The 22,305-nt window shown below is 39.9% G+C and overlaps 1 pseudogene across 1 annotated transcript; it reads right to left on the bottom strand.

Moving 5' to 3' along the window:
- Positions 1–12,124: 12,124 nt before the first annotated feature.
- LOC308236013 (ornithine decarboxylase antizyme 1-like) lies at positions 12,125–12,829 on the bottom strand (annotated as a pseudogene). Its single transcript has one exon. The product of its transcript is annotated as an ornithine decarboxylase antizyme 1-like (transcript).
- Positions 12,830–22,305: the final 9,476 nt, after the last annotated feature.

The raw sequence follows: 22,305 nt of genomic DNA, 5'->3' as shown, positions 1-22,305 counted from the left end.
TTTGATAATTAAAAATTAAGATCTGTATCTACTGGTTCCCAAAAGTTGCTATAACTTAAACTCACCAGAAAGCTTTACCCAAAACACAGATTCCTATGTCTTACCACTGGGGATTCTGACTTGCAAGTTCTGAGGCAAGACCCAGGAATTCTAGAGTAAAAAATAAATTTCAAATACTTTGACACTACTAGTTTGTATAGAACAGTGTTTGGAAACCTCTAATCTGTGTTGCTCAGTATTTATAGCTAGTACAAGCTCTTGTTGGCTGCAGTTGTATATTTCTTCCGTTTAATTTTTCTTGTTAGAGTTGTCTCTAGGCATCTAGGTTGGTGCAATAGTGACAGGCCAGGTGTTCCTTTCCCAACCCACAAACAGTAAACAGGAGCCAACACCTGTGAGCATTTCCTTGTGAATATAGAGGTTGATTGTAAGGGGCTTTTAAAATAGTATATCATATATATTAAATACATATCTTAAATGGAATACTTTAGTTAATTTATTTTGAATCTTTACTGTTTAATAAGATAACAATTAAGGCTATTAATTTGCCTCTGGACATAGTTTTAGGCACACCGTATAAGTGTTGCTGTAGTATTATTATCATTGTAGTTATTTTCTAAATAATCTGTGTGTGCTTCTAATTAGGAGGCCCCCAAAAGTGTTCAAGTTGTTGAAAGTTTTCATTTTATTTTATTTTGTTTATTCTTAAAAATTTATTACACTGTGGACAGATAATAAAATATAATGCCTGCATAGTTGTTACTATTTGGAGTTCAGTTCTTTGTACGTGATTTATGGTAAAATAATATTAATATTCATTGGATATTAAAGTATTTGCTTTGTGTGGAGGTAATCATATATATTGTTATTTATATTTTGACTAATTTGTCAAATTTACACTCTGCTGTTTCTTGTATTTTTCTTAGTTTTTCCTTTGCTTCTTTTAAATTTATTTTTCTGTTTCAAAGCAATGTTATTCTATGTATAAAAGCTAGTGATTGTTATAGCTTCATTGTATATTGTGCCTTTTATCAATTTACTCTTTATTTATTTAATTATATGCTTTGATTTTGGGTCTTACTGATACTAATATAGGAACTATCACTTTTTTAAATTGATTTCAGAGAGGAAGGGAGAGGAAGAGAGAGAGAGAGAAATATCAATGATGAGAGAGAATCACTGATCAGCTGCCTCCTACATGCCCCTACTGGGGATTGAGCCCACAACATGGGCATGTGCCCTTGACCGGAATTGAATCTGGGACCCTTCAGTCTTCAGACTGATGCTCTATCCACGCAGAAAAACTGGCCATGGCTACTGTCACTTTCTTTAGGTTTATATTTGTTAGTCTGTTACATCTTTGTCCACCCTTTTACTTTTCAGCTTTCTGTGTCACATTGTAAGAGCTTAAGCAAATTTCATTGTTTTTAAGATCCAACCCTAAGAATTTTTGTCCCTTAATAGATGTGGTTATCTCATTTATATTTATTACTATAATTAGTAGGTTGACCTATATTACTCTTGTTGCTTTCAGAGCTTCCTTCTTATACTTAATTTTTGATGTCTCTTTTCTTTTAAACCACGAACTGTGTATTCTTTGCTTCTATTTTTGTCAGTGTCTTGAAAGTTATATATCCAGACTTTAATTCTAGAAATCGTAATCATGCTGTTTTAAAAGCATTTATTATTAAATATGTTTTTAAAATATAACTTTCAAAGCAGAACGAAATAATCACTTAAACAAAACACTAATTGTCAGCATTCTCTGGCTCCAGTTGCTAAGAGTGAAAGAAAAGAAAAATTCCCATCTTGACTTGCCAGTTAGTACAGGAGCCAGCGGGGAAAACAGCACCCACTGCTGCCACCCAGAATAGTGGCAGGAAATAACTTGAGTTTTTGTGCTGACTGGTATATGGGACTTGTTATACTTTTTAGCATGTAAGATTATATATATCTTAAAATAATAATGTATCTGCTTCTAGAATCACCATCCCATTTTGCTTTGCTGTAATTAAATAAAAATGTAATGGAGTTAGAAAAGATTCAGGGAGGGAGAATGAAAACAGTTAAAAGCAGTTGAGAAGCTTCCATATGAAGAGAAATTTTAAAATAGTTCTATTGACGGGGCAGAACTCTGAACAAAAGGAAGCTGCCTCAGTATGAAATTTTAATTGTTTTTAACATAATGAATTTCTTTTCAAAATGTTGTTAATTTATTAAAAAAAATCATTACATGCATATTTCTTTGACCCCTATAAAATGGAATGTGGAGATTATTACTGCTTCTTTGGCCAGAGATACAAAAATGAGCTGGGATCATTTTTTATTGTGCTTTTGTTTTGAACTGGGCCTGATTAAATGCATGGCTTAGAGATAGTCTTTTAAGTTAGAAGTGATCAAAATGGTTCAGTCTTTACCAAATCTATCACCATTTGAGTTGAATTTATTTAAAACAGTTTTGAGATTACTTAAGTGTTCCTTAGATGTCCAAAGCCCACATTTCTGCCTTGGAGTTGCTATGGAATAACACAAATAACAATATAGAACAAAAGAGAAAGTTTTTAAAGGAACTCACTGGAAAAACAAGATAAATGGAGAACTGATTATCTAGCAATAGGACCATTGGTCATTTTGGTATGGCGTATTGTGAGAATTCTATAGGTGACAGTCATTTTTCTGGAAGTTTACAATAAGCCAGATAAATGATATGGCTGGCCTGATGGCTTTGGTAAGCAAAAATAGGTAATATCAGAATGCATGTCCATTGCAGGGCCATGATTTACCATGATATTTTGCACTTAGATCAGTGATTTGTAACCTGTGTGCTGCAGCACACTGGTGTGTTGCAAGAATTTTTAAAACATGCAGTACTTGACTATTTAGTCAGGGTTACTAACCTCTTTTCCCTTAGATTGTCAAAATAAAAAGTGACCATAGCCAACATATCAATAGCCATCCAGTGTGAATGCTCTGTCTTGAACCTTAAATATATAGGTCATATAGTAGAGTTGTATCTTATTGGTCAAGTCACATAATAAAGTTGCAGCTGATTGGTTAATTCTTGGTATTAGAAATTCTTATGTATTGAGTACAGAGAGCTGATTTTGTAAAAAGTCACTTTGGAGCAAAAAGGGTAGGATAATTACTATTATTATTTTTAAAAAGAAATCAAAATTACATCAATTTTTTTGTCAGATCGGCAAAAAAGATATTTTTTGTTGTGCTGCAGAATTTTAGTATTTATGTTATGTGTACCATGAGAAGAAAAAGGTTGAAAATCACTGGTCTAGATGATGACCCAATGAAAGGCCTAGTTTTTATAATTTATTGATATTTTTTACCCTCACGGCAATATTTTATAAGAGTTCGTTTAAAAGGACATTTATGTCAAGCATTTGGTCACTAGTATAATATTTGAAGCCATGGGACAATGTTACTAAGTAGATTGTTTTTATTGTTAAGTGTTGTATTTTTTTAAAAAGTGCTTGTTTTCCAACACCAGTAGGTGAAAATAATCTGATAAGAGTGAATCTTCAAAGTATATCTTAAATCAGAAATTCCCAGGCCAAGGAGTTCTGAATGCTGGTAAATTGATTTTAAAGCAATTATTTGGAGTATTTGTACATTAGGCACTGTGAAGAAAACCATTTATAAAACCTATTCAGTAATAGTTTTTCATATTTTAGAGAAAAACGTGGAACTACTACAACCTCTTTGGAATGTAGCCCAGTGGATGGAAAGCAGACATATGGAAGATAGTTTCAGGACATTTATCCCCCGTTCTCAAACAGCACATTTTTCCAAGTTAAAAAGGTCTGATTATGTCTTTGTATTTTTTGGCATCTTCAGCATTTTCCTAGTAACTGATGGGTTATATAATTTCCTTCTGTTCCAGTTCTGTAACAAGAAGGGTGTAGCATGAAGATGGGATGGTCGCTCTCAGATACGGATATCAGTTCATGAGGGAAACAACCACATGGCAGACAGCTTTGAAGGTCAAGTTGTTTGCATTGTGTTCATTCTTTCTTTCTTCTTGCCCAGTTGGCTACCTATTGTAAGAGCAAATAGGTTTTGTGGTGGCTTGCCATGGTTCTCATTAGTATGTGTTTTGTTCAGTCTTAAGTTAATCAAGATAGCTATTCCAACAGTGTTTGACAATTCAGACAGAACTATTGTATTACCCATGAGATTTTTAAAAAATCGAATTATGATTTTTCTGGGGGTAGTAATAGCAAGGGATACCTGTTTCTGAAAAAGGTTGAGACAAAGAGGTTTTTCAAGTAACCAAATGAACGTGAATTTGAAGTAAATGAAAAGAGGTTAAAGCAAAGCGACTGCTAGTGTTTTGCTTATCTCAGAGCATGCACACTTATTTATGTTCCATTGTTTGTGACATAGCATGTGATGTCACCTAGTACTGGTCCCTGGAGGGAAACCCAAGTGTGTCCAATGTTAACCATAATGCAGTGGACTTTGCCAAAAGTTTAAAGAGAAACACATGATTCCTGGATTGCTGCAATATCTAATTAGATACTGAGTAGTGGGAGAATGTTGAATAATAAGAGCAGGGAAAAAATCTGGCATGTCTTTTGTTGAAATTCAATCCCCTTGTTCCCCCCCACCCCAACATTCTCTGCAACAGTCTGAAAACTTTTCAATCACTTTTTTAAGGATGCAGTGAATTTTATCACAATTTTGTCAATCAAAACCACATGTGCTTGCTCCATTGATGACAGAGAATAACAAAATCATATTTGTTAAGACCAAAACTCAGGTAATAAATAACTGGGATGCAATGTGAAGTCTAATGTTCTTTAAAGAAACAATGAACGTTGCCGAAAAATTTAATTTGGAGAGTAAAATGAACTTTTTGAAGAGAAAACCATATGAAAGTTGTGCATATGACTCAAATGACCTTTTCCCCCTTATCAGACCAATTCTATTTTTCCATCCGGAGGCCATAATAAGAACTCTTCTACCAACTGCCCAGTGTTAGTGCATTGTAGACTAAGATCTGAAAGTGTAGGTTATAGTTATGACCATATCTTAGAGCAAGGATGGGCAAACTACCATCTGCAAGCCGATCTGGTCCATTGCCTATTTTTTTTCCAATCTATTTTATTGATTTTTTACAGAGTGGAAGGGATAGAGAGTTAGAAACATCGATGAGAGAGAACCATCGATCAGCTGCCTCTTGCACACCCCCTACTGGGGATGTGCCTGCAACCAAGGTACATGCCCTTGACTGGAATCGAACCTGGAACCCTTCAGTCCACAGGCCGACGCTTTATCCACTGAGCCAAACTGGTTAGGGCTGCCTATTTTTTTTGAAATATATTTTTATTAATTTCAGAGAGGAAGGGAGAGGGAGAGATAGAAACATCAGTGATGAGAGAGAATGATTGATCAGCTGCCTCCTGCATGCCCCCTACTGGGGATTGATCCTGCAACCCAGGCATATGCCCTTGACTGGAATTGAACCCAGGACCATTTCGTCTGCAGGCCGACGCTCTATCTACTGAGCCAAACCAGATAGGGCCCAATGCCTTTTTTTGTGTGTGAATAAAGATTTATTGGAACACAACCACACTCATTCATTGACATGTCACCTGTGGCTGCTTTCATGGTACAGTGGTGGTGTTGAGTAGTTTGCAAGAGACTGAGTGGCCCATAGAGTCTAAAAATATTTACTATCTTACTTTTTATAGATATAGTTTACTAGCCCCTTTTTTTGGTGATCAAGAATATACAGATATAATCCAATTAAAATGGCTGACTCCTGGAGAACAAGGATTAAGGATTGTGGTCGTTTTAAAAAAATTTCCTGCTGATTCTTGGGCTATGACATGGTTTTTGTTTTGTTTTGTTTTGTTTTGTTAGTGGTACTATAAGGAAGACTAATCCTGTGTATGTGACAAAGGCCATCAGCACCCACTCAGAGATCTCTATTCTGTATTACTGAAATTACTTGCTCTTGGGTTTGGCTTTGGCAAGTAGCCAGAACTTCTCTATCTGCCCCCTTACTGAGGAGGCCTGGCTCAAACCTAAATGCATAGTAGTGACTCTAGGAGTGTGGAAGCGTCAAGTTCCTTCTTTGGCATCATTACTGTGGAATGATTTGTCCTAGCATGTGTATCCCAGGGCAGTTAAGGACCAGTCATAGCCTTGCCTTTTGAAAGTGATGAATGTTAGGGTGTCATTTTGTGTGTTTTTATTTTTAGCTTTGGAAGCTGTTTGGTTTTAGGAATGCTATCATTTTTAATATGATTGTGCAAAGAGAACAAAAGAAATGTAATCATATCTTGAACAAGATCTTTGATCACTTAATAGATGAATTAAAGACTTTCAAAGGCCATACACCAGGCGGAATGCTTCAGATTTATCGGTAATTTTAGAAGCACTTTGTTATTAGTTCCGTATTTCCAGCCATCCTGCAAAAGGTATTTCAAAATGTATATTAAAGTCAAAGCCAAGCTGCCTCTCTTCTCCAGCGGCTACAGAGCTCCAGGGAACTTTTCTAGGAAGGCAATGTCAGGATATTTGGAAAGGTTAATTCATCTCTAGGTGATAGGAACCAGGTTCTGTCCATTTTTAAAGGGAAGGAATAGAAGGGGGAGGAGAACACAAGGGGGGAAAAAGGCTACATAACTACAGAAAGTAACCATGAAATGTGTAAGGTCTGTGGACATTTGCTTAAAAGAAATCAGGCTGGGGCCAGTTAAAAATTTGAATGGTAATGTAAAAAGGTCTCACTCTGATTAGGTATTTTCAGGTGATTAATGCTCTCATCATTGTCAGTAAGTATGAAGATGGTAATAATTTTAGCAGACTAGTTTGATTTTATGTGTGGTTTATCTAACATAGCAGAGATAGCAAGTGATTTCACAGCTGCCTCCTCTAGCCCTGATTTCTTTGTATATCTGAATTGCAGAATATCTTTCAAACTTACCCTGGCCACTCAGAAAATAAGCTGAATCTGTTTTGTCCAGGGCCCTAGGGACTCCTGGGCCCTTTGGGCTTTGAAGCATGAAGAATTAAGGGGAAACAAACTAGTGAGCTATCATGAATCTTGGAGGCAGGGTAATAGAAATACTCTTACTTAGTGCGGTAGAGTCCCCCCTTATCCATGGTTTTGCTCTCAGTAGTTTAAGTTACCTATTGTCAACTGCAGTTTGAAAATATTAAATGGAAAATTCCAGAAATAAACAATTCATAAGTTTTAAATTTATCAGCTTTCTGAGTAGTATGATGAAATCTTGTGCTGTCTTGTCCTATCCCACACAGGATGTGAGTTGTCCATTTTTCCAGCGTACCACATTGTATATGCTAGCTGCCCATTAGTCACTTATCACATTGACTGTCGCTGTATTGCAGCACTATGTTCAAGTAACCCTAATTTTATTTAGTAGTGGCTCCAAGGTGCAAAAGTGGTGGTGCTGTCAATTTGGATGTGCCAAAGTGCTTCCTTTAAGTGAAAAGTATGTATGTATGTATAGGAAAGAAAGCAGTATATATAGGGGTTGGCACTATCTGCAGTTTCAGGCAGGTTTTGGAATGTATCCCCTGTGAGTAAGGGGCACTACTATATTCCCCATGGCTGACATGTTGAGGACCAAAGTTTAATTAGGGACATCTTCTCCTGATTTTAGGGAGACAGTAAAAAGAACACTGAATTGTAAGCCAGAGGCTTACATTTTGTACTGATATTTTATGAGTCCATGTTTAGAGTCTCTCTTTCATTTTTGATGTACTGAGTACATGAATGGTCACATTTACCAATCAGTGGCAGAGACAAAGAGCTTATTAGACCACTTTCTTGGGGAGTTTTGTGAAGTAGGCTATTTTGATGCTAGAGGCCCGGTGCATGGATTTGTGCACCTATGGGGTCTCTCGGCCTGGCGTATGCTCTCTTGCAATCTGGGACCCCTCATGGGATGTTGAAGAGCTGGTTTCAGCCTGATCCCCGCAGGCCAGCCTGAGGGACCCCACAGGTGCATGAATCCGTGCACCAACCTGTTTTGGCCCAATCCCCACAGGCCAGGCTGAGGAACCCCATCAGTGCACGAATCTGTGCACTGGGCCTATAAGATCTTTGGTTAATCTCTTCCCGCTCTCCCCCTCCCCCCTCCCTCTGGGATTCATCCAACTGTTCTATGTTTCCGTATCTGTGGTTTCCATTCCTGCATTGAGCATCTGCCCCCTGGTGGTCAGTGTGCATCATAGCTACTGGCCAGTCAGCCGGTCGGCTGGTTGGCCAGTCACTTAGGCTTCCTATCTAATAAAAGAGTAATATGCAAATTGACCATCACTCCAACATACAAGATGGCTGCCCCCATGTGGTCAAAGATCCTGCCCCCATGTGGACACAAGATGGCCACAACAAGATGGCCAGCAAGGGAGGGCAGTTGGGAGGGACCAAGCCTGCAAGGGGGAGCAGTTGTGGGCGATCAGGCCAGCAGGGGAGGGCAGTTGGGAGGAACCAGGCCTGCAAGGGAGGGCAGTTGGGGGCGATCAAGCCTGCAGGGGATGGTAGTTAGGGGTGACCAAGCCGGCAGAGGAGGGAAGTTGGGGGCGACCAGGCCTGCAGGGAAAGGCAGTTGCGGGGGACCAGGCCTGCAGGGGAGGGCAGTTGGGGGGGACCCAGGCCTGCAGGGGAGAGCATTTGGGGGGAACCAGGCCTGCAGGGGAGGGCAGTTAGGGGTGACCAGGCCTGCAGGGGAGGGCAGTTAGGGGCAAACAGCCTGGCAGGGGAGCAGTTAGGCATCAATCAGGCTGGCAGGGGAGTGGTTAGGGGGTGATCAGGCTGGCAGGCAGAAACGGTTAGGGGCAATCAGGAAGGCAGGTAGGCGAGCAGTTGGGAGCCAGCAGTCCTGGATTGTGAGAGGGATGTCCAACTGCCCGTTTAGGCCCGATCCCGGTTAGGCCTTAAACGGGCAGTTGGATATCCCTCGAAGGGTCCCAGATTGGAGAGGTTGCAGGCTGGGCTGAGGGACACCCCCTTCCCCCATGCATGAATTTCATGCACTGGGGCTCTAGTTTGCATATATATATATATATTGGAAAGAAGAGAAGAATTAGATAAATGTGGCATGCTTAGACCTCCCTGAAAGGGTTAGGCCTCATCTGGAAATTCTAGTTTAGTTTTGGGGACTATATCTTAAGAGATATATTACACATTAGAATATGTCCAGGATGGTGAGAGGACTTGAAACTAGTTATTCATTCAGCAGACTTTTTTTTCTTGGTACATGAGTGTTTATCATATACCAAGCACTGTAATAGTCACTGGAAATACAACAGTAATAGACAAATATGGAACCCACATTTATGGAGCTTACAGTCTAAAGGGGAAAATGGAATAGTCAAAGAAACACACATACACACGCACCAGCTATCTAGCTAACACGTCATGAGTGAGCTGTGATAAACAGGGAGGGTGAGTAGCATCTAATTTAGAAAGATTGTCAGACAGTATCTCTAAGGAAATAATATTTAAACTGATGATTAAAGGATGAGAAGAAACAGGGTGAAGAGCGTTCTGGAAGAGTGCAATGGTCCTGAGATGGGGAAATATTTAACACTAGAGGCCCAGTGCACAAATTTGTACATGGGTGGTGTCCCAAGGTGGGGGGGGGTCTGGGATGTGATCAACCCTCTGGGTGGGCGGTGTGATGCCCTTGCCAGCCCGGGATCCAGATCCATCCCGCTGATGTTCGCGCTGGTTGTTGGGAGCCACCTGGCGGCTGCTTTTATATCCTTTCTTCCTTGTGCAGCATCTAGAGAAGGGAAGCGACCGTGGTGCCCAAGACCGACTTCTAGGAGGCCGGCAGCGCTGTTGGTATTGTGCTGGTGGCACTGGTCCGTCAGTACCTGGCCCGTTCTCTGGAGATTGGACCTGCAGGACTCCTGAGGGAGTGAGTGGCTGCCGCGGGGTTGGTGAGCCACCAGGACCTGTTGGTCAGCTGAGTGGCACTCCCACTGTGGGAGCACATTGACTACTAGGGGGCAGCTCCTGTGTTGAGCGTCTGCCCCCTGGTGGTCAGTGCGTGTCATAGCGACTGATCGGCCAGTCGTTCTGGTTGTTCTAGTTGTTCCGGTCATTCGGTCGCTTAGGCTTTTATATATATAGATGTTGGGGACTGAAAGCAGGTTGTTGTCACTTTAATGCAGTTAATGAGGGGAAGGAGGAGAGTGATGTAGCATCAGAGGAGGACTTGTGTCAGATTACTCAAGGTCTTAAGGAGCATGGACAGGAGGTTGGAATTTTTTTATAAGTGTCATAAGAAGTCACTGAGGGTTTCAAGTAAGAGGGTAACATGCTTTTGAAAAAGAAATTTATTATTGAAAGTATTACACATGTCCCCTTTTCCCCCCATTGATCCCTGTAGCCTGACCTCATCCCCCACCCCAGGTCTTCACCACACTATTGTCTGTGTCCATTGGTTATGTACATATGCACATAACTTCTGTGGTTAATCTCTTCCCACCCACTCACATGTTTCTTAAAGTGGAAGTTTCGGCTATTGACTTGAGATCTTTCTTTTATAATATTGGTGTTTACAGCTATAAATTTCCCCCTGAGTACTGGTTTATATACATTCCATAAGTTTTGCTATATTGTGTTTTTGTTCTTACTAATTTCAGAGTAGCTCCTAATTTGTTTTGTGATTTCTTCTTTGACCCATTAGTTATTTAGGCATATGCCATTTAATTTTAACATATTTGTTATTCCCCAAGTTTCCTTCCATTATTGATTTCTATTTTAATTGCATTTTAATCAGAGAGGATACCTTTTATGATTTCAAACTTTTTAAATATATTGAGGTTTGTTTTATGGCATAGTGTATGGTTTATCTTGGAGAATGTTCCATGTGTGCTGTTGTTGAGTGGAGTGTTCTATAGATTATTGTTACATGTAGTTGGTTAAGTCTCTGTTTTCTTATTGATCATCTGTTCATAATTGAAAGTGGGGTATTAAAGACTCACTCTGTTGTTGAATTCTTTATTTTTCCCTTGTCAGGTGCACATATTTTTATCATTGTTATGTATTCCTGATAGACTGACCTTTTTATTACTATGAAATATCTCTCATTATTACCAATAATATTTTTTCTTTTAAAGTCAGTTTTGTTTGATATTAATATAGACAGTCCAGTTCTTTTGTTACTGTTGTTTGTATGATGTATCTTTTTCCATCATTTACCTTTAACTTGTTCATATCTTTGAATCTGAGGTATTTTCTCCTGCAAACAACATGTAATTAGTAATGCGTTTTTGTTTTTTTTTTAAATTCAGTCTGACAGTCTTTGTCTTTTGATTGGATTATTTAATCCATCCCACTTAGTGTTATTATTGATATAGTTAGAATTACATCTGCCCTTCTGTTTTTGTTTTTAATATGCCTCTTTAATTGTTTTCTTTTGTATTAGATACTTTCTATTGTAACATTTTATTTCTTTTAGAGACTTTTATATTTGTTTATTTTGTTAATGGTTGCTCTAGGTTTACAATTATACATTTTAAGCTATCAGAATCGACCTCAAAGATACAATTATATTGGATTTTAAATTTCCGATGTAATTACCTTTACTGGCCCTCTTCAGTTTTTGTGTGGAGTTGAATGTCTGGTGTCACTTTCACCCTGAACTTCCTTTAGTATTTCATACACTAGTAGAAAATTATCCCAATGTTTGTTTATCTTGGAAAGTGTTTTTTCACCTTTATTTTTTTTAGATGTAATCACTTTTATTCAGATTATTGAAAGCATTAGAAAAGTAGATTTATACCTATCTTTCCAAGTTAAGACCTAAAACTATTTCCAAAAGTTCAAATAAACTCCTGCTGGAAGTACAAGGATAATCTCTATCACCTTAAACTAGCAATAAAAAAGTAAAATATAATTTTTTATTTAGAATTAAAGCAAATACTTCAGTACCACAAACACAATATTAAACTTCAAGAAATATATCGCTAATTTGGAGTGAGCATTTATTTGCACAGTTACAAGATGCTGACAAACCCAGAGGAGGGGAGCAGGCCTGGCATTTGCAACCCAGTGCAGCAGTTGGTCATACCACCAGCACAAAGCGAGACACACAAGGGGAGGACAATCTGTAATGATCTGTCAGGGATAGCAAAGGTGAGGAGCACAGGTGCTACTTGTCCGCCTCAGAAAACTCTCAAATGTGCAGGCCATGAAGCAAGCATTAGGTCTCTTGGGGACAAGGGGATACTTCAGTCTCAAAGCTCATAAAGCTGAGGGTATGGAGCAGAGTTGCTCTGTGATCATGGTTCTTTTGGAAGCAAATGAAGACATAGTCACGTGCATCTGCTCCTCCACAAACTCCAGAAGAACTGTGAAGCTGTCTTTGCTCCCCTCAGGCGGAGCACCGCCTGGGATCTCCATGTAGAGGCAACTGCTGCTCAGCACTGCCCTCTAGTTAATGTGTTTGACATCTGTAAAGCCTGGTCTGGACATTGAGAATTCTCAGTTTCTTATTAGATGTCAGTTCATCTGTTACATTCAGCCTGTTATCAGAATAAAATTAATTAGCTGAAAAATTGTGATCCCTCTCTATATCCTCACCCACCTGGGATCTTCAGGGGAGGGTGAGGAACATCAGGAGCACCACTGAGGCCTAGACCCAGGTTACTACAGCAGTTAAGGGAGACCCTGCAACTCCTGTGACTGTGGCTGGTTGCTGCTGCTGTGCAGGCTGATGAGCAGCATGGGGAGGCTGGTGTGAACCGTGGTGCTGGGTTTATTCCCCTTCTTCTCTCTTATGAAGCAGTGGCTGTTGAGGATCCGCTGCAGGGAGAATTTCACCATACGGTCACTGGGGTCTGAAACCTTTATTTTGAAATGTAGTTTTGCTGGTTACAATATTCTTGGTTGACAGTTTTGTACTGTCAGCACCTTGCATATGGTATTCTACCGCCTTCTGGCCTCCACTGTTTCTAATGAGAAGTCCGATCTTAATTATGTTGGGGTTCTCTTTTACATGATGAGTTGTTTTACTGCTTTCAGGAATTTTTCCATTTTCTTTGGAATTCAACTTTTGGGTTTTGATGTTTGGGTGTGGATCATTTAAGTTTATTTTACTTAAAGTTAGTTGAGTTTTTTTGTGTAAATTAATTTACTTTATCAAATTTGGGAAGTTTTTTAGCTGTTATTTCTTTGAATATTTTTTTCTGTTCCTTTCCCTCTCACCTTTCCTTCTGGAAGTTCTGTTACATGTATTTTGATTCATGTAATGGTAGCCCACATTTTTCTGAGGTTCTTTTCATTTTTATTTACTATGTTTTTCTCAGCTCTTCAGATTGCATACTCTCTATTAATCTCTATTCAAGTTTATGGATTCTTTCTTCTGTGCTCTATTATTGAGCCCCTCTAGTGAATATTTCATTTGAATTATTGTACTTTCAACTCAGAATTTCTATTTGGTTCTTTTAATAGCATCTGTCTCTTTATTGATATTCTCCATTTTATGAGTCATTGTCATCTTCTAATTCTTTAATAACTATTTCCTTTAGTTTTTTTTAACATATTCATAGTAGCCACTTTTTGAAGTCTTTGTCTACATAGTCTACCATCTGGGCCTCTTGGAAGAAACTTCAATTGCCTGATTTTTTTCCCTGTATGTGAGTCACACTATCCTGTTTCTTAGCATGTCTTGTAATTTTCAGGACCTGGGGATCAGATAATATATTTTAGCAACTTTAGATACTGACCCCCACCTTCTGGGGTATTTTGTTGTTTCCTCATTTTGCTTGTGTATTTGTTTAGTAACTTGACTAAAATAATTCTGCAAAGTCTATTTCTCTTGCAGTGTGTATCAATGGATGACCTTGCTAAGATTCCTCCTCCCCTCTTTTTTTTTTCTTTCGCCTGGCTACTTAGGGGATGCCTCTGGGTTAGAGTAGATCAGTGGTCGGCAAACTCATTAGTCAACAGAGCCAAATATCAACAGTACGACGATTGAAATTTCTTTGGAGAGCCAAATTTTTTAAACTTAAACTTCTTCTAACGCCACTTCTTCAAAATAGACCCGCCCAGGCTGTGGAATTTTGTGGAAGAGCCACACTCAAGGGGCCAAAGAGCCGCATGTGGCTCGCAAGCCGCGGTTTGCCGATCACTGGAGTAGATTATTGTTTATTCAGTGTTTAGTCAGAAGCCTCTCGTGCCAGCGAGGCTTCCACCCTCCTTCACAGGTTTGTGTGCAGTTTGGGTAATGCTTCCAAGTCTGCCCTGCACTTGGCCCTGATTGTTCCCGAGGTGGAGCAGCCCAAGCATGCACTCTCCTCTTCCCAGTGCTGGTTGTGATTCTAAGAGGCCTCTTCTTGCCTGTTTTTTCCCTTTGTTGTTTCTATTAAACTTTCAGCTGCTCAGACCATTTGCTTGGATGGTGGGGCTGCTGGCCTTTTCTTAATGTTCTTCACTAAGATCTCCACTGTTTTCAATAAGACCCATAGCCTGGCACAAGGACCCAGTGTCAGAGACCTTTCTGCCAAAATGGGTAACTTTATCTTGGTCAGTGTTTTATATCTCAGCTGGAGTCTCCTGTTTGCCCACTTTACCCTTGAGCAGAATTCTTGCCTTGAGATGAATTGTATATAATCCCTCTTACATAAAAACCAGTGAATTCCTTTAAGTTTGAGTGTCTTGATTCTGCTGCCCTCTGCTTTATTCCCCTTCTCTGTCTCTTATGGATGCTTTTGGTTCGTGCCCATTGCCTTGAACTTCCAGACACCTGCCTTGCTCTGTCTGTCCTACAGTCTTCTTGGAGCCCAGCATTGTACTTAAATCTTTATTTGTGTCTGTTTAAAATCCTATATTACTTCAAATTTTCTGAGAATCTTTGAGGTACCATAGTCAAAGTGAAGTTTCAGAATTTCCTGGGTATCCCAGTTCAGTCTCTGTTTGTTTTTTTTTTTGTTTTTTGTTTTGTTTTTTTAATTTTTATGCCACACTTTGCTTATTGCTGGTCACTGTTCCTCTTTCCTCACTCCTTATCACCAGAGGAACATGTCTGCAGTGTGTGGCAGAATTTCAGTGAAGGTTTGAAGGTCAAAGAGGGGGGTTACATTGCATAGTGAGGAATGAGCTAAAATTATATACTAAAATTCATTCTTTTTAAATGTTCCTTGGTCACCTGAGGATGTCTCACTGGCTGTTTCTTTCCTTAAGCCTTACCCATGTGGCTGGCTTGCTGCTCTTTTCTGTCTTCATCTCTATCTCCCTCTCTATTTTTCTTAATTCCTTTGTCCATATTTTCTTCTCTCCCTTCCAGGGTGCCCAAACTATCCTCCTCCTGCCAACTTTTGCTTTTTTCTTATCCAGGTTCTATTTATTGAGATAGAATTAACATAACAAATTGTGTAAGATATACAGCTTTTGTTGATTTGATACATTGATGTATCACAAAATGATTACCATCATAGCATTAGCTACCACCTCCATACCATCACATAATTCCCACTTCTTTTGGTGGTAAGAGCATTTAAGATCTACTCTCTTAGCAACTTTTGAGCATATAACACAGTATTATTACCTATAGTCAACCATGCAGTTCATTAGATCCCCAGAACTTGTTAAACTTATAACTGGAAGTTTGTACCTTTTGACCAATATTTCCCTACTTTTCTCACCTCCCAAGCCCTGGTAATCACTTCACACTTATGTATCACCTGTCTTCCCTACTAGAATGTAAACTTCCTCCACATGAGGGTGATGTTTGAGGTTTTGCTGCCTGCTCTATGCCTTACTAGATTCTCCTGCTGAGGTGTTTTTTTTTTTCTTCCTGAGTGTTGATTTAAAAAATACTATAAAATATGCATAACATATTTATATTTTAACCATTTTAAGTGTATAATACAGTGTTAATAAGTACACTTACAGTATAATGCAACCATTTACTACATTCATTTACAGAACCTTTTCCTCATCCCAAATATAAACTTTGTACTCATTAAATAATAGCTTTTCATTCCCGCCGTACAGTCCCTGGTAACTTCTATTATATTTTCTGTATAATTTCTATGTAATTCTCCTGTATGAGATACCTAATTTCTCGGTATGTCATATAAGTGGATTCATGCAATATTGTTCATTTTGTGCCTGTCTTACTTCACTTAGCATAATGTCTTGAAGTTTTATCCATGTTGTAGCATGTATCAGAATATCATTACTTTTTTAAGGCTGAATAATATTCCATTGTATGTATATAGCACATATTATTTCTCGGTTAATTTTTTGATGGACACTGGCTTGTTTCTACCTTTTGTCCATTGTGGACGATGCTCCAGTGAACATTGGCATAAAAGTATCAGTTAGAGACCCTCCTTTAAATTCATTTGGGTCACAGGGTAATTTTATATTTAGCATTTTGGCCCAGCCAGCATGGCTCAGTGGTTGAGCATCAACCTGTGAACCAGAAGGTCATGGTCCGATTCCAGTCAGGGCATATGCTCAGGTTGTGGGCTCGATCCCCAGTGTGGGGCATGCAGGAGGCAGCCGACCAATGATTCTCTCTCATCATTGACGTTTCTCTCTCTCTCCCTCTCCCTTCCTCTCTGAGATCAATAAAAATATATTTTAAAAGAAAGGTAAAATTATATTTAGCATTTTGAAGAACCTCCAAACTGTTTTGCATAGCAACTGCACCATTTACATTCCCAATTTCTTTATATCCTCAGTAATACTTGTTTTGTTCTGTTCTTTTGATAATAGTCATCCTAATGGGTATGAAGTGTCCTGCCCACTTTTAATTACTTTTCCCTCTACTGGAGAAATTATCTATTATAAGTTTGTCTGCTTTTGTATTGTAAAATATTTCTAATGTACAGAGATGTATAAGAGATCATATATACCTGTTTTAAAATTAGATTTACTAGATCTTGGCATTTTGCCATATGTGTTTCATATTTTATAATTTTCTGTGCCTTGAGGTGGGCTTCCGACCTTATCAATGGTTACCTATCTATAAGCTAAATGAGACAATTAAAATATTTTTTTCTCCACCAGGTCCAGAGCAAGTTCCCCACTGTCAGGATATGTTTTGTTGTTTTATTTTAAATTCCTGCTCTGTCATCTTTGTATCCAAAGGCATTTTGCATATTCAGAAGGAAGCTTTCCTTTACTTTTTATGTTTCAGCAGACTTTTTTGCAGTGAGTTTTCCACATTTCCTAAATTGCTTTCTAAAATATTATTATTACAGCCTCCTAATAAATATACCTCAGGAGCTGTATTTTTCATGGGAGGAAACTGAGGTTTGTAGTAGCATAGAGGAAAGTTAAATCAGCAGATGGAAAATATTAGCATTAAAAAGGAAGCATGAGAATATAACAAACTCTCTTCTGCCATCATCTTTAGCATTTAAAGAAATCCTGTGAGATTGTACTTGTTTACATGACTGAGAAAGTTCTAGTACTTTGTAAGTATTCAAAACCACAGAGAAAGTCAGAGTAGCAAAATGTGAGGAGGCAAAAACAAATGTAGAGGAGGACTACAGACAACAGAGTTCATGGATTCTTTGGCAAAGGTGATACACTACAATGTTTGAAGGAAATATAAATATTGGGTTTAGAGATATGCCAAAATTCCAGAAAGAATAGAAAGTTCTAAGCTGATAGTGGTGATTGAAGAAATAAAAACATACATTAAACTTTTTCTGTTAAGGAAATCAATACTTCATATTTACTTAATATTTCATAGCTTATAAATGTTTTATAATCATTATCTGATTTTATTAGTACAATTGCCCTGAGAAATGCTTTTTCTGAATTCCATTTTATAGATTTTTTTTTAAAGGAAGAGCACTACTTTGTATTGATCAGTTGCCACTCTATAATCTTAATCTCCTATAATCATCACAACAACCAAGTATATAGATATTATTATTGTCATTTTACAAATTAGGAGACTGGGGTCATAGGTGCTAAGTGACCAGCCCAGATTTATACAGAGAAAAGCAAAGTAGGAGGTCAAATTCAATTCTCTTTCTACTAATAATGTTGAATTTCAGAAATACTTTATCTGAAACTATAAATATGTGCTGTCTATTATGGTATTCTATTAGCCACATGTGGCTATTTAAATTTAAATTAATTAAAATAAAAGTATATTAATTACAATAAAATAATATGTAAAAATTATTTTGCACGTAGCCAGTAGCTATTAGGGTTGCCGAAGGAGGAATGCATGAGGCCAAAGTGGTAAGGGATTATGAATTTACTAGTGGCCCGGTGCATGAAATTCATGCACGGGACAGGGGTGTGTGTCCTTCAGCCCAACCTACACCCTCTCATAATCCAGGACCCCTGGCTAGAGATCAGGGCCTATGGGGCTTTCCTTCCCCTGGCTGCTGGCAGCTGGCCCTGCCCTTGCTGCTGCCACTGCTTGCCATCTGTGTGGCACTGTCCCCCCTTATCCCCCACCACTGGTTGCCTCCCTCTGTGGGTGACAGGAGTGGGGTGCGATCTCTTCGCTGGCCTGGGCCTCCCTCCACAGGGCAATCGCTGGCCGGCCCTGTACAGCTGCCACAATGTCGCTGGCTGGTGGCTTGGGCCTCCCTCTTAGAGGTGATCGATTGCAGGGCTCTGCGATCGATCGCTGCACGGAGGGAGGCCCCGCCCACGCACAGCAGCACCGTCCAGATCCTGGGCCTCCCTCTTTGGGGCGCTCGATCGCGGAGCCCCCCCCCATCAATCTCCCCGCAGAGGGTGGCCTGGGCCTCCCTCTGCAGGGCAATAGTGGGGCGATGGCGGGTCCCCCAACCAATAGCATCGCACCAACCTTGGCTGGCCTGGTGCCAGTGCGTGTCATAGTGTGGTTGTCTGGAATGTTGTCCGGATGGTTGTTCTGCCGTTTGGTTGTTCAGTCTATTTGCATATTATGCTTTTATTATTATAGATTAGGTCATCTGAATACCAGATGGGCTGAGCCCCAAAATGGTGCCAGCACCCAAAGAGGGGGAGTCAGAAGTTTTTAAAGGACTCTAGGTGGGCTTTTTCTGGGTGGAGAATTCTCTGTGTAGGTCCAGATTCTGGGAAGCTCTGGAGGGGAGAGATTATGGTCTTAGCAAGTGGAATGTAGTCTAAGCAAGTGGAATGTCCATTGTGAAGTTGCCTAAAGGAGAGTTTCCAGGGGAGGGAGTATCGATTTGATTATTTGATCTGACCTAACATTCCAGCCTTTTTGTTTTATGGAACAGGGACGAAGGTCATATCTTTCGTATTTACTTACTGCTGAGGTGGGACATCGAGATCACAGGGGAATGGACTTTGATAGTAGTTGGCTAGATGAGGGATTGCAGAAGCATGATTTCCCCATTGGTAAAGGCTCAAAAATGGTCCTGTTGAGTGACTTGGGAGGTAAAAGCTGGTCCTGAGGCTGCCATAGCATCACTTGTCTGGTTTTGCTGCTTTTCTGGGCCTGGAGCTGAAATACAACTGAGGCCTAGATGTTATCTTTAGGGAGGAAAATATCAGGGGTCTTAGTTACCTGACTAGTTATTTTCTAGGGGAGGATAGGTTACCCTGGGATTGAGGTTCTTGTTTTCTCAGTTTTGCCCATTGCTAGCATCCAGAGCTTTCTGGCCCAGTGAGTTTCTATACCTATACCTGGCCCATGATCCTTGCTCTGAGGGTCAAAGGGACAATGAGGTCTGGGCACAAAAGGAGGTTATGATGGTATCTAGTGTTGGTATTTCCTGAGTATAAGTAGGGCTTGTAACCTGGTGGAAACAAACTGTTTTATAAATTTTAATATTACTGGGGCAAAAGCTAGAAGAACAAAAATTATGATAAATGGTCTGGTGGAAGAAAAGAGACATTAGTTTGGAGGACTGTAGTCTAATATACTAAAATGAGGTTTATCCTCAAATCATTTACTCTTAAGTGTCCTTGGTTTAGGGAAAATAGGATTTTCTAGATGGCTGCAAACTGCTTGGCATCTGGATTTTATAGATGGTTGCAAACTGCTGTTTTACTACCCCAGTTTCCCTATTCTGCTTGTCCTGGCTTACTGGCCTGTGTCATTTATATAACTTCCTTTTAACATTTTTCTCTATAAACCTTCTATAACTTTCACAAACCTTCTTACAACTTTCACAAACCTTCTTACAACTTTCACAAACATTATTATAACTTTAGCTCACTTTCTTTTTCCTTCAAAATGCATGTCTATGCCTCATAACCACTATTATCAAAACCATACATTTTTTCCCAATTTAATTAGAATTCTTAACTCTTAGAAACCTTAATTTTCCAATGATAACTAAAATGATAACCAAAAAGTAAATAGCCAGCATTTCTTAGACTGACATTTGTGAACATTTTCACTTTTAAGAAACATACCTTTAACAAAGCACAAGACATTACATTAACAGTTCAAAATCTACTTTATAGATTTTCTGTAACAAAAGCTAAAATCAGGTGAACTTAAAACTTATTGAAATATTTAGATATTTATCATTTAACCCAGCAATGCTTTAAAGCTTTTAAGTTGCCAAAGAAGACTTTGGAAAATTGTGTATACTGGTAGGCATATAATGCTGGAGAAAAGGCTGAAGTGGGGAGGGAGCAGGCCCTACAGCCTGTTCTAGGACTTCAGTTTGCAGGTCTCCAGCTGCTTGGATTTAAAACTGCCATATTTTTCCTTAGCCATAACACGCTAAGGTTTGGGTGATAATGAGTTCAGCTTCTGATAGTAGCCGGACTGTTAAGTAAGCATGTGCAGTAAAGAAAGTTGTTCTTTGGGAAGGTAGGGTGGGGGGAAGGGGTGAGAAGGTGCTGAGGTGAGAATGGTTTTCAGAGCATTAAAGGGGTGAGAATGCTGGTCTTGGGATCTAAAGGCTCAATGAGGGGGTCCCTTGGCCATGTCATGTCATAGAGGAGCTTTGCGAGAAGACTGAAATTGGGAACTAAGAGGTGAGAGTACCCAGCGAGCCCCAGAAAGGAGAGTATTTCTTGTTTAAAGGAGGGGACAATCATGGAGGAGATAAAGCATTCACAGTCTAAGGAATGGCACAGCTTTGTGGGGTAAGAGTGAAACTGAAGTAGGTGCCTATCATTTGGGACAACTGGGTTTTATGAGGAGATGCACAGTAGCTCCGGTCAGGCATTGAGGTAGAACTAGAAAGAGTGAATGGGGATATTTAGTAAGATGCAGTGTAGAGGTGAGGTGGCTAATGGCTGTAAGACTAACCCGTCAACCCCCATAATAGAGACTGAGGAGGGTACAAGGGTCCCAGCATACTTGGGGAGGGAAGAATAAATGGCCCAAGTGTCAATTAAAAAGAGATTGGCTTACTACCACCACAATCGTTACCTGAGGCTCTGTCCTGGTGATGTCAGTCTGGGCAGCTTAGTCTTCGGTGGCCAGTCCCAGGAGGTCTGGGAGCTCTAAACCGGATCTAGAGGGTGGCCTTACTGAGGTTTGGCCTAGAGGGGCCAGAATACAGTCTGATTTCCAGTGGCCTTTTCCGCACCTTACGCAGGGCCCAGGGTGGGGGTCTTGGGTTTGGGCAGGACTTGGTCCAGTGTCTTTCCTTGTTGCATTTGAAGCATGGGCCCGGAGGAAGCTTAGCCCTGACTTACCCGTGGTTGGCACTTCGTTTGGGGTTCATGGGAGTAGTGGCTAGGATCTGGAAGGCCTCCTTCTGGGCCTCAGCCTTGGTCTGAGCTCACTTTTGTTTTTTGATTTGGGTTTCATCTCTATTATTAAAGTCCTTAAATGCCAGGTTAACGAGGTCTTTTTGAGGGTTTTGTGGACCTGTATCTATTTTTCGAAGTTTATGGTGTGTGTCAGAGCTGATTGGGATATAAAATGGGTGTTCAGAAAAAGGGTTCCCTCTGAGGGGTGGGGTCTAAGGTGGTAAATCTCTGCAAGGCCTCTGTGAGGCAAGAGAGGAAGAGAGCTGGGTTTTCATCAGGGCCTTGAGTGATTTCATTAAATTTGTCATAATTGACCACAGTGTCCTCAGTTCTTGCTACCTCCCTCAGGGGTAGAATAGGCGAGGGAATAGAAGAGGCTGTTGAGGAGGGTGGTGTTTAGGTGGTCCGAGAGCAAGTGTTAGGTGGGAAAAGGCTGTTTTTGAGCTTGCTTTCTTGGATTTGGGCTCTCAGGGGCCAGGGAGAAGGTGGTTGCTGGTTAAAAGGGTCTGGGTTTTGGGAATCTACTGCAGCTGAGGGAGGGGGATGTAAGGAGGTGAAGTCTGTGGTCTGCTGGGTCAAAAGTAGATTCAGAATCACAAGTGTTAGGGGTATGATGTTTTGTGTGAAGGAGAAGGACCTGCTGGGTAGAG

Source organism: Plecotus auritus, assembly GCF_963455305.1.
Source record: "Plecotus auritus genome assembly, chromosome: 10".
Taxonomy (NCBI): domain Eukaryota; kingdom Metazoa; phylum Chordata; class Mammalia; order Chiroptera; family Vespertilionidae; genus Plecotus; species Plecotus auritus.
This window is presented reverse-complemented; position numbering and strand designations above follow the sequence as displayed.